Source organism: Mirounga angustirostris, unplaced genomic scaffold (assembly GCF_029215605.1).
Source record: "Mirounga angustirostris isolate CCGP_5_RB_7025 unplaced genomic scaffold, mMirAng1.0.hap1 SCAF_1, whole genome shotgun sequence".
NCBI lineage: Eukaryota > Metazoa > Chordata > Mammalia > Carnivora > Phocidae > Mirounga > Mirounga angustirostris.
Window position 1 is genome coordinate 100,600,429 of NW_026991709.1, and position 12,763 is coordinate 100,613,191.

The window sequence follows — 12,763 nt, forward strand, 5'->3', positions numbered from 1 at the left end:
TTTTGAGTTATAAATTATCTAGCTGAGCCCTAAGTCCAGTAAAAGTGTCCCTGTAAATGGAGGCAGAGGGAGACTTGAAACGGTGAAGAGGAAAAGCAAAGATGGAGTAATCAGGCCACAAGCCAAAGAATGTTAGCTGCCACCAGAAACTGGAAAAGCCAAGGAGCCAATTTTCCCCTACAGCATCTGGATAGAACATTAATACCAATGAAATTAAAAAATACCAATTAAAAATCAATACTAATTTTAAAAAAAACCTCTACATGTCAAAATTTGCAAGGCATTGCTAAAATAGCTAAAATTCTACTCTTGGGAAATGTTATAGCCCTTAATATATTTATCAAGAATAAGCAAGATCAGAAACTAAAAAATGTGGCTTTTGACATAATTATAAGTAGAGTGCAACAGTAAATTCAAAGAAAGAAGTTCACAAATTATGAATGTAAGAAGAGGCTTTCTGCTCCTCTCAGTTCGACAGACAACCTCATCTTCTGGTACCGGGCCAGTTGCATCTCTGAGACATAATTGTAAAGGTTAGAGTACACAGATTTGGCCCTATTGGGCACCTGGTCACCAGGGCTCCTTTTAACTCTGGCAAAGTGAATATTGTTGCCATCAATGACTATAACCCCTTCATTGACCTCAACTACATGGTCTACATGTTCCAGTATGATTCCACCCAGGGAAAATTCAACAGAACAGTCAAGGCTGAGAATGGGAGACTTGGCATCTATGGAAAGCCCATCTCCATCTTCCAGGGGTGAGATCCCACCAACATTAAATGGGGTGATGCTGGTGCTGAGTATGTTATGGAGTCCATGGGGTCTTCACTACCATGAAGGGGCTGAGGCTCACTTGAAGGGTGGGACCAAGGTGTCATCATCTCTGCCTCTTCTGCTGATGGCCCCATGTTTGTGATGGGCATGAATCAGGAGAAGTATGACAACTCCCTCAAGATTATCAGCAATGCCTCCTGCACCACCAACTGCTTGGCCCCTCTGGCCAAGGTCATCCACAACAACTTTGGCATTATGAAGGGACCCATGACCACAGTCCATGCCATCACTGCCATCCAGAAAACCATGGAAAGCACCTCTGGGAAGCTGTGGCATGATGGCTGAGGGGCTGCCCAGAACATCATCCCTGCTTCTATAGGTGCTGCCAAGGCTGCAGGCAAAGTCATCCCTGAGCTGAATGGGAAGCTCACTGGCATGGCCTTCTGTGTCCCCACGCCCAATGTGTCAGTCATGGAACCAAACTGCTCCCTGGAGAAAGCTGCCAAATATGATGACATCAAGAAGGTGATGAGCAGGCATTGGAGGGCCCCCTCAAGGGCATCCTGGGCTACACTGACCAGGTTGTCTCCTGTGACTTTAACAGTGACACCCACTCTTCCACCTTCATTGCTGGGGTTGGCATTGTTCTCAATGACCACTTTGTCAAGCTAATTTCTGGTATGACAATGAATTTGGCTACAGCAAACAGGTGGTGGACCTAATGGTCCACATGGCCCTCAAGGAGTAAGAGCCCCCTGGACCATCAGTCCCAGTGAGAGCAAAAGGAAAAGAGAGGCCCTCAGCTGCTGGAGAGTCCTTGCCCCAACTCATCCCCCAACACACTGAGAATCTCCCAACATCTACACAGTTTCCATCCCAGACCCCCTACAGAAGGAAAGGGGCTTGTGGAGTACTACCTTGTCATGTACCATTAATAAAGTACACTGTACCTAGCTAAAAAAGAAAAAAGAGAGAGAGAGAGATGATAGTAAAATAACACATACTCATGATAGTGAAAATCTAAAAAATTAAAAACTAGTTACTTAAAAAGATAATCAAACATCTAGAGCACTGATAAGAAAAAGAAAAGACAAATGTAAATAAATTTATTCTGAAATAAAAAGGAGAAATATCTACAGATAAAAATAAGATTTAAAACTACTAAAATTGTGTTAAAAGTATGAATTTCTGCTTCCAGCCATGAGGGAGTAAGAATTACTCCAGACCCATTGTTCCACTATGACCAAAGAAAACTCTAGACGAAATAAATAAAATATTTCTTTCAAGCACTTGAAAACAGGCATGCAAAACTATGAAAATGGGAAGGTGGAAAGCAAGTGAGTGACCCATATCATCACTCTGACTTTTCAGCAATTTCTAGACTGCTGGTGCAGGGTTGGTTAAAAAAGACAGAGAGTGTGAACTCAGTGATATTAATGAATTAAAGAGCTGAAGATTGGAGTTCTGGAGGCTGCAGAGGATGGGAGTTGCAGAGTTTGAGAGGGAGGGGCTTTGAAGAAAAAGAGTCTCTGATATCTGCCTAGAAGGCTCCTTGAAACTTTACTGAGTATGAGGCCACCTACCTACAAGGTAAAAACTCTGCGAGGCCAGGCAAAAGACAGTGATCATGCTCTCAGTTTAGTAATTTCAAGGGTTCAAACATGTTGGTAGAACTTTGAGTTACCAGTCAGAATTAGGAACCCTCAGCAATCACCTGAGACATTCATTAGAGACCCGTGAGAAGTGATATCTTAGTAATAAGACTGTATTTGAATTAACCCTGGAGTGAAGGATACTCAAGTCCACCCTAATAAATCTTTAAAATAGGGTCTCATCAGAGGTCAATGACCCCTGAAGGGATCAAACTGATTCCATAACTTGGCCATTTAACAAAATAAAACCGAACAATCCATTTAAAAAAAGGACAACAAAATCCCAATATTCAACAATGTACCAATCACCATAATAGTTGAAAAGCTTAACACTCCTCTATTAGTAATTAAAGGAACAAGCAAGCATTAAATTTGTAAGGATATAGAGGACTTGAATAACACTATCAACCTACTTGGCCTAATTGATATTTATGGAACACTCTACCTAATAACGGCAGAATACACATAAAATATTCAGCAAGATAGACTATATGCTGGGCCATGACACAAGCCTAATAAAATTTTAAAAGTTCACATCATACAGAGTATGTACTCTGAACATACTGGAATTAAATTAGAAACCAAAAAGTAAAATAAAAAATATCTAGAAATACCCCATATAGTTGGAAATTCCACAACAATTTTCAAATAATCTACAGATACTATGTATATAGCCAAGGGTATCATGATAGTGTTGTATGATGACAGACCATAGCTACATATGTGGCAAGCACAGTATAATGTATAGAGTTGTCCAGTCACCTGAACTTGTACACTTGAAACTAAGTAACATTGTGTATCAACTATGCTTTGATAGGAAAAAAAAAAAAGTTTGGTAGAATTCACCAGTGGGAGGAGGGGGAGTTGGATAGAAATTAGTATATGGGGATAAGGGAAAATAAAAATACAGTATATAAAAATTGCTGGGCTATGGCTAAAACAGTGTTTAGAAGGAAGTTTGAATATTTTATTGCTTAAATTATAAAGATAAAAATTTTGAAGTTAATAATCTAATTTTTCATCTTAAAAAGCTAAAAAATAAATCAAATTAAAGCCAAGTAAGGAAAATGAGGAACATAATAAGGAGCAAAAATCAATTAAGCCGAAAATGAAACAACAATAAATCAAAGAAATCAAAAGAGCATTGAAAGATCAGTAACATTGGTAAATCTCTACTCAGTGTGATTAAGAAAAAGAAATACACAAATCACCAAAATCATGGAAAAAAAAAAGATAGACACCATTATATATCTTAGAAACATGATAAGCATAAAAAGTAATATTATAAACCAGTTTATGGCAAATAAATTGACAACTTAGATCAAATGGACAAATTCTTTGAAAGAAACAAAATACCTAGTTTGCTTAAGAACAAATAGATATCCTGAATGGCCATATATCTATTAAATAAACTCAATCTGCAGTTAAAAATCTTCCTAGAAAGGTAACTCCAGGCTCAAGTACTTTTATTAGTGAATTCTATCAATCATTTAAGAATGAAAACAATACCAATTCTATACAAACTCTTTAGATAAAAAGAGGGAATACTCATGAACTGATTTTATGAGGCTTGCATTTTCCTGTACCAAAACCAAAGATTATATAAACAAAAGAAACCCATATCAGTTCCTCTCATTAACACAGAAGCAACATTCTTTAAAAAAATATTGACATGTCCAATATAGCAATATATAAAAAGAATAACATATCATGACAAGGAAGAATTTATTCCAAGAATGCGAGGTTATTTCAACATTTTAAGAAATCAATCAATACATTTCTGTATATTAAGAAAACAGGGGAGAGAAAAACCCGTAAGCATTGCCAATGATTCAGAAAAAGGCATTTGACAAAATTCAACATCCATTCCTGATTAAAATTTTCAGCACACTAAAAATAGAAGGAAATTCTATCAATCTGATAAAGGACATCTGCAAAAAACTACAGCTCACTTCATATTTAATGAGGAACAAGGAAAAGATGTCTACTCTCACTACTTCTTTTCAAACTTTTACTGGATGTCTTAGCCAATGTAATAACAGAAAAATATATTAAAAACATATGCAAAGGAAGAAATAAAATTGTCTTTATTCCTATATGACACAATCACGTACATAGAAAATCCTAAGGATCAAAAATCTACTAGAATAAATATGTGTGTTTAGCAAAATCAGTGGCACAAAGTCAATATATATAAATCAATTGTGGTCTTTTATCCCTGTAATAAATTATTGGATACATAAAAGTATTTTTATATTATTTAAAGGAGTATCAAAAACATGAAATAATTAGAGTTAAGTTTAACAAAATAAGTGCAATACCTATGCAATGAAAATCACAAAATATTTTTGAGAGAAACTGAAGAGTTAGTAAAGGAAGAGATATGCCATATTTATGGACTGCAATACTGAATATTATTCTGACCCAATTATTCCCAGAATAATCTATATGTTCAATGCAAGCCTAATTAAAATTCATGCAAACTTTTTTTAGTAGAAATTGATGAAAAACTGAAACATATAATAATGCAAATGACCTAGACTACCAAAATAATTTTTTAAAAAAGTCAAATTTGGAGGACTTAGTATAAAGCTACAATATGGCATATCTATAGACATGAAGATCAATGAAACAGAAAACAGAGTCTTAAAATAATCTAACACAATAGATTGATTTTTGACAAAAGTGCCTATGTAATTCAATGGAGAAAAAATATTCTTTGCACCTACTGGTGCCAAAACAACTGAATATCCATATGTAAAAGAAAATAAATCTCAAGTCTTTTATAACATCATGCACAAAAATTGTCTAAACATAGATCATAGAATTAAACATATGAGCCAAAACTGTAAGACTTCTAGATGAAAGTATTCTAGGGAAAATCCTGAAAACTTTGCGATAAGCAAGAATTTCTTAGGATACAAAATGCATGAATTATAAAGAAAAAGCTGATAAATTGGAATTCATGAAAATTAAAAACTTTTCAAATAATACAATTAATTTTGTATATTGAAGAAGAAAATGAAAAGGTAATCAAAGCCCTTGAAGAAAATAATTGTACTACATCTTTCTGACATAGACTTATATACAAAATACATCAGGAATTTTTACAATTCAATAATTAGAGGATGAGCAACCTAACAAAAAGGGGCAAAATATTTGAATAAACACTACACAAAAGAAGATAGAGAGATCACTAAACACATAAAAAATATTTGACATCTTTAGCCATTGGGAAATGCAAATTCAAATAATAATAAAATAACAATACACACCATTAGAATTGAAAACTTTAAAAACTGGCAACTATTGTTTATAATGCAAAGAGACCAAAATTTTCATACACTGCTGAGGGTGGGGGATATAAAATGGTACATCCACTTGGAAAACAATTTGGCAGTTTCTTAAGAAGTTAAACACACACTTAGAACACACAGCCCAGCAGTTCTACTCTGAGAAATTCACCCCAACATAAACAAAAAATGTATAGCCACACTGTCATGAACCAAATGTGTCCCCTGAAAATTGATATGTTAAGTGCTGGTATTTGGAGTTGAGGTCATTGGGAGATGATGACGTTTAGATGAAGTTTAGATGGGGCGCTGAGGGCGGCATTCCCATGGTCCGGTGAGTGCACTTACAAGAAGTAGAAGACACACCAGAGCTTCCTCTCACTCCACACATTTGCAGCAAGGAAAGGACATGTAAGCACATAGGTAGTGGCTTCTACAAGCCAAGAAGAGGGCCCTCACCTAGAACCAAATCTGTCAGCACCTTGATCTTGGGCTTCCCAGCCTACACAACTATGAGAAATCTTTTCTGTTGTTTAAGGCACCCCCAGTCGATGGTATTTTATTTTAAGACACATGCAAATCCTTATATAGTAATGCACATAGCAGCTTTATTCCTAATAGCCCCAAATTTGAACCTTAAATGTCCATCATCAAGAGAGAGGACAAATAAATTGTGCTATATCCATTTAGTGGAATACTCAGTAATAAAATAAAAGAAGGTACATTATAACAATGTGGATAAATTTCAAAATCACTATGCTGAGAGGAAGAAGCCAAATACAAAACAATACATACTGTATGCTACAAATATGAAATTCTAGAAGAGACAAATGGATTTGGTAGTGACAGGTAACAGTTCAGTGGTGGCCTGGGGCCTGGGTTGGGCTGGGTTGGGAGCTGGGAGGGTTTGACAAGGCAAACTAGGGCCGGCAGGAGAGAATGGATTTGGTTTGAATGAATCTTGATTGTGGATGAGGTTATACAGTGTGTGTGTGTGTGTGTGTGTGTGTGTGTGCGCGCGCGCGCTAACTCATCAAACCATACACTTGAAATGGATGCATTTATTTTATTTAAATTATATCTGAGCATTAGTATAAAAAATCAACATTAAAATGTTAGAAAACCAGTATTAAATGGAAAAAATACAAAATGCAAAAAATTTTAAATATAAAAAAATAAGTATAAAAAAGAATAAGAACAGCTAAATAGATTAATAGATAATAAATTGAAATGGTAAGCAAAGACTATCTCACACACCAGAGGCCCAGACTTAATTCTATAGATATAAATTTTCCTGAAAAGTATAAAGGCGTATGTAATTTCTTTCTTACAGGAGTTGTTATAGCAAATAGTAAAAGAACAAACATTACCTAATTTATTTTACAAAACTATTGCCACCTTGATTAGCAAAGTGGATTGGGAAAGTACAAAGAAAATAAATCACAGGCCTACTTTGTTTGGAATCACAAAAGTAGAAATCCTAAAGAAAATATCAGCTAACTGACTTCCATTACACCTAACAATAATAGAAATAGAAATTAGGGTAGGATGGGGTTTATTATTTGCTCATATTGATAAAGGTGTGGAAAGAGTAAATGTGGTCACTAGTAGTGGGCTTAGCAGCAATTTTGTAGATTTTGGTTCAATTTCCCCAAGTACAACCTCACCTCTGACTCAGAACAATAAGGAAGGGCCAGTGTTCCTACAAGCCAGTTTCCCTTTATTCAGCACGTTGTCCACATCACATGAAGCCTGCTGGTAAGTGCTGGGCTACTTACTATCCAGTCAGGGCTGTCATGTCCTCCCAAGCCTTTTTGGTTGCTACTCTCCAACTGTTCTAGAAGTCTGTTTTATGAGAAAAGGCAACACAAAAGTTCTGCGTGCCCAATCAGCCTTGCTCCAACCTCTGCTTGACAGACGGCATTTTCTCCAGCCTATAATGTTGTCAATTATCAGTGGTGGGATGGAAATAGAGTATTTGTTGTCCTTCTTGAAATATGATCAATTCTCACCACTCTGCTGGCAAAAATGAATGGCGCCATCAGAATTACCTCATTTCTTGTTGCACTGCAATGTGCTCATACCTTTTTTTTTTTTTTAAGATTTTATTTATTTGACAGAGAGAGAGAAAGCACAAGCAGGGGGAGCGGCAGGCAGAGGGAGAGGAGAAACAGACTCCCCACTGAACAGAGCCCGATGCGGGGCTTGATCCCAGGACCCTGGGATCATGACCTGAGCCGAAGGCAGCCGTTTAACCAACTGAGCCACCCAGGCACCCCATACCTTCTTTATATGCTCGCCAAATTCCCTTTCCATGCGATATAAGCCATGTGTTTCTGTGAGCATTTGTTATTTGTGGTGCATATTGGAACCCTTTCTTAGTTTCAAAACATACGATGTTATCTCTACTATTTTGTATCTTTTTGCCCATTTCTGTATGTGCTGGGGTGAGTGATGGCATAAATCTCTACTTATGACACTTTCTTTGCAGTCACTCTATTGATAGATACTTTGTTATTTATACACTGGTATTTGTAACTTTATACGTGGCTATAGAGAGTGTTTATTCCTCTTATTTAACTGCTTTTTTTCATACATAGACATAAAAATGTTAATCTATCATCAATAGGTATTTCAATTTAGATTTTTCCCCCATCATAAAGATGAATGGAACTGAATCACTTACATTCTAAATCAAGTGCAAGCTTTTACAATATAATGATTCAACAATTCTACGCATTTCTCAGTGCTCATCAAGATAAGTGTACTCTTAATCCCCTTTATTTCACCCATTCCCCCCCTCTGGCAACCACCTTTGTGCTCTGTTTTTTGCCTCTTTTTTGTTGTTTATTCATTTGTTTCTTAAATTCACCATATGAGTGAAATCATATAGTATTTGTCTTTCTCTATTTCTTAGCATTATACCCTCTAGGTCCATCCATATTGTTGCTAATGGCAAGATCTCCTTTTTATGATTAATATTCCAGTGTGTGTGGTGTGTTTGTGGTGTGTTTGTGTGTGTGTATACACCACTCGTTGATGTATGGATGTACACTTGGGCTGCTTCCATCTTGGCTATTGTAAATAATGATGCAATAAACATAGGGGTGCATATATCTTTTCAAAATAGTGTTTTTGTTTTTCTTGGGTAAATACCCAGTAGTAGAATTATTGGATCATCTGGTAATTCAATTTTTAACTTTTTGAGGAACTTCCATATTGTTTCCACAGTGGCTGCACCAGTTTGCATTCCCACCAACAGTGCATGAAGTTTCCTTTTTTTCCACATCCTCACCAACACCTGTTATTTCTTGTCTTTTTGATCTTAGCCATTCTGACAGGTGTCAGGTGGTATCTCATTATAGTTTTAATTTGCAATTCCCTGATGATTAGTGATGTTGAGCAACTTTTTATGTGTCTGTTGGCCATTTCAAAAAATGTCTATTCAGGTCCTCTGCCCATTTTTAATTGGATTATTATTATTATTATTATTATTATTATTATTAGTTGTTGTTGTTTGCTCTTGAGTTATATAAGTTCTTTATATAATTTGGATATTAGCCCCTTATCTGATATGTCATTTAAAATATCTTCTATTAAGTGTTGTTTCTTTTTGTTTTGTTGATGATTTCCTTTGCTGTGCAGAAGCCTCTTATTTTGGTATAGTCCGAACAGTTTGGTTTTTGTTTTCCTTGCCTGAGGAGACATTTCTAGAAAAACATTTCTGCAGCCAATGTCAAAGAAAATACTGCCTATGTTTTCTTCTAGGAGTTTCATGGTTTCAGGTCTCACATTTAAATCTTTAATCCATTTTGCGTTTATTTTTGTATATGGTATCAGAAAGTGATCCAGTTTTATTCTTTTGTATGTCGTCCAGTTTTCCTGGGACCATTTGTTGAAGAGACTGTCTTTTCTCCTTTACATATTCTTCCTCATTTGTCATAGACTAATTGACTGGGTTTATTTCTGGGTTCTCTATTCTGTTCCACCAATGTGTCCATTTTTATGCCCATACCACACTGCTCTGATTACCATAGTTTTGTAGTACATCTTGAAATCTGGAATTAGGATACCTCCAGCTTTGTTCTTCTCTTTCAACATTGCTTTGGCTAGTTGGAGTCCTGGGTTCTACACAAATTTTATTTTTCTTTGTTCTAGTTCTGTGAAAAATGTTGTTGGTATTTTGTTAAGGATTGCATCAAATCTGTGGATTGCTTTTTTATTCTAGTTTTAAACTTGTGTGGACTAGAAACATGAGAGAAGACATTCTGGAAATGTCAAATCAAATTCCTTTGATTTACCCCTGTTGCTATTTCACACATTTATTTATCCATACAAATCTCAGTCACAGAGAATATGTTGCATAGCAAGTAACTTATCCACTTATGTTTATAAAATATTTATATATAATAATCTTTAATATCCTCAGAAGTTTATGTAAATAAAAAACAGAATTATTATAAAATAATTGTAAAAGTCAAACAATGCTTTCAAAAGTGGTAACTCAATGTACTGTCCATTCCTTATTAATGAAAGAATACAATTTATATACTATATTATTAATACTATATCTAAAGAAAATTATTCTTTTACTCCTTGAAATTCTTCAAGTTAAAGGCACTCTAAAGGAAATTTTAAAAACTAAAGACAATATGTTTGAGTACTTTAAAACTATTTTTAAAAAATCCTCTATGCCTGAGTAAGTCTTTATTTTCTAGAAAGAATGTTGACTTCCTAATGTCTGCTATAAAGATATTAAACCATTGGAAATTAGCATTTTTCTGTAAATTCTTGCTCTCTTAATTGTCTAGAAATTCATTGTTTTAAGATTTCAAATACATGCCTATTAATTTTATAGCTATTATTTATTATTTTTATATATCATATTTTGAAGTAATAGTATTTTTTTGAATATGGCTATAGGGGTGTGACTAATAAATCAAGTTTTTAGTTGTACTTTATAATAGTCCCTTGGATGTATATTTATTATTTGAGGATAAATAACAAACATAATGTAAATATTTCAATGATTAGCATTGCCCCAGAAACTCTAAACATATTGAATAAAATATAAGTTGTGTTAAACAATGAAATATTTGTGAAGTACATAACAAAATATAATTACATGAAATAAAAACCTCCTGAGGGAAATCATATAAACTCTATTGAAAACATTTATGGAAATAGTAATAATAAATATACATTTGCAATTTAATATTAACCTTAATATTAACTTGACATTGCATATTTTGTATTCTCCTTAGACCCTGGAAATATTCCTTTTCTGTGGAATTCTCTAGCATTCTCTAGAATGCTTCTTTGTTTTGAATCATTTCATCTCAGTAAGCCAAGGATTTCAATTCGTATAAGAATATACATTGTATATCTGTCTTAATAATAATTCAATGCTACCTATTTGAATATTTACTATCAGAGAATAATTCCTTCTGTATCAGAAATCAGGAACTTGATGTGAAGTTCACCGGCCTTCAAAATATAAAAATACCATCATCTTGTTATACCTTCCAGACAAAAGGAAGGATGGCATATCTTCCTAATGCATTAAGGCAGAGATCATAGGGTTGAGGGACAGAAGTCTTGGATTTGTGCCTGGATATGGCCTTTATTGACTGCCCATATCATCAGGTATCTCTGAGTTTTACCTCTCTCTCCTGGGAGAATGAATGCACAAATGAAATTTACTTGGAAAATGTAAATCATTATCCATATTGATTGGTATCTTAACCAGGAACACTTCAATGACAAGTCAGGACTGATTGATTTGTCTTTAAATTCAAACTGATGGTAAGCCAATGTGACATTTTCTCTTCGATTTCCTATTAGTTAAGATCCAATCAGTTAATAGAGGCAGTATGAGCATCTGGTCACAAAGGAAGTTGAAGAAAAGGAAATCAAACACCACCTTTGGTGGTACCTGTGACATTAGAGAGCAGAACTTGTTGGCAGGAGGTGAAACCAAGGAGCTACTGTGAGAAATTCATCCAAATCACGACAGGGAAAAATGTCCTGGCTTTTTCCTTCTTCCCGCCTTCCAACGTTCTGCCATGGACTTCACTGGCACTTGCCAAAAACCAGCCTGGGAACAATGGTGTGAAGCACTCAGTGTTTTGTGATAAAAAGATCAGGGTGGAGGTAGGAATGAATTTGTAAGCAGAGAGGCAAATGATCAGCAGGTATGAGCTTATCTCTAGGATGGCCTTTTCTCAGATGATAATGGGCATTTCCAGAAGGAAAGGTATATGTTTACCAAAATAACACTGATAAAATGCCTGCCCTCCATCACAAATTTACCTAGTACTTGATCTATTATCTTATGAACACTATTCCCCACTCCAAAATTTTGCTTCAATAGAATGAATAGGTTTTCAGAAGAACAAAATAAGGAAAACTGATTAAAACAGTAATGATCCTTCCCTTCTGTCTTGATATCCCTTTAGCTCTCCCTTTGCAGGAGGACAGGCTATATCCAAATTCAGTTTCCTCTGTCAGGAAGGACTTAGTCATGATCTCTAGGCATGGACATCAGACATTCCCAGACAAAGGCTATAAATACCTGACATACCAAACCAGTTAGTTGCCTTGGCACCAAGAAGGTTCTAAATTCATCCCGCTACCCACTTCACACAAACACACACAAAAGTTTGCTTTCATGTTTGCTGTGTCAGAATAAAAAAAGATGGGAGTATATTAGGTTCCTGAGGCCACTGTAATAAAGTACCACAGACTGGGTAGCTTGAAATAAAAGAAATTTACTCTCCCACTGTTCATGGAAGTCAGAAGTGTGAAATCAAGGTCCTGGTGGAGCTGTACTTTCTCAGGGGAGAATCTTTCCTTCCCTCTTCCGGCTTTTGGTGCTGCTGGAATTCCTTGGCTTCTTTGGCTTGTGGCCACATCACTCCAGTCTCTGCCATGGTCTCCAACATTGCTTTCCCCTCTTCTGCCTGTGTGTCCTCTTCCGTTTGTCTCAAATTTCCCTCTACTTTTTCTATTATAAAGGATACTTGACATTGAATTTAGGGTC

General features: G+C 35.5%; 1 pseudogene; it reads left to right on the top strand.

The window, feature by feature from the left end:
* The first annotated feature begins 618 nt into the window (after window positions 1–618).
* LOC123834613 (glyceraldehyde-3-phosphate dehydrogenase-like) lies at window positions 619–1,524 on the top strand (annotated as a pseudogene).
* The last annotated feature ends 11,239 nt before the right edge of the window (window positions 1,525–12,763 follow it).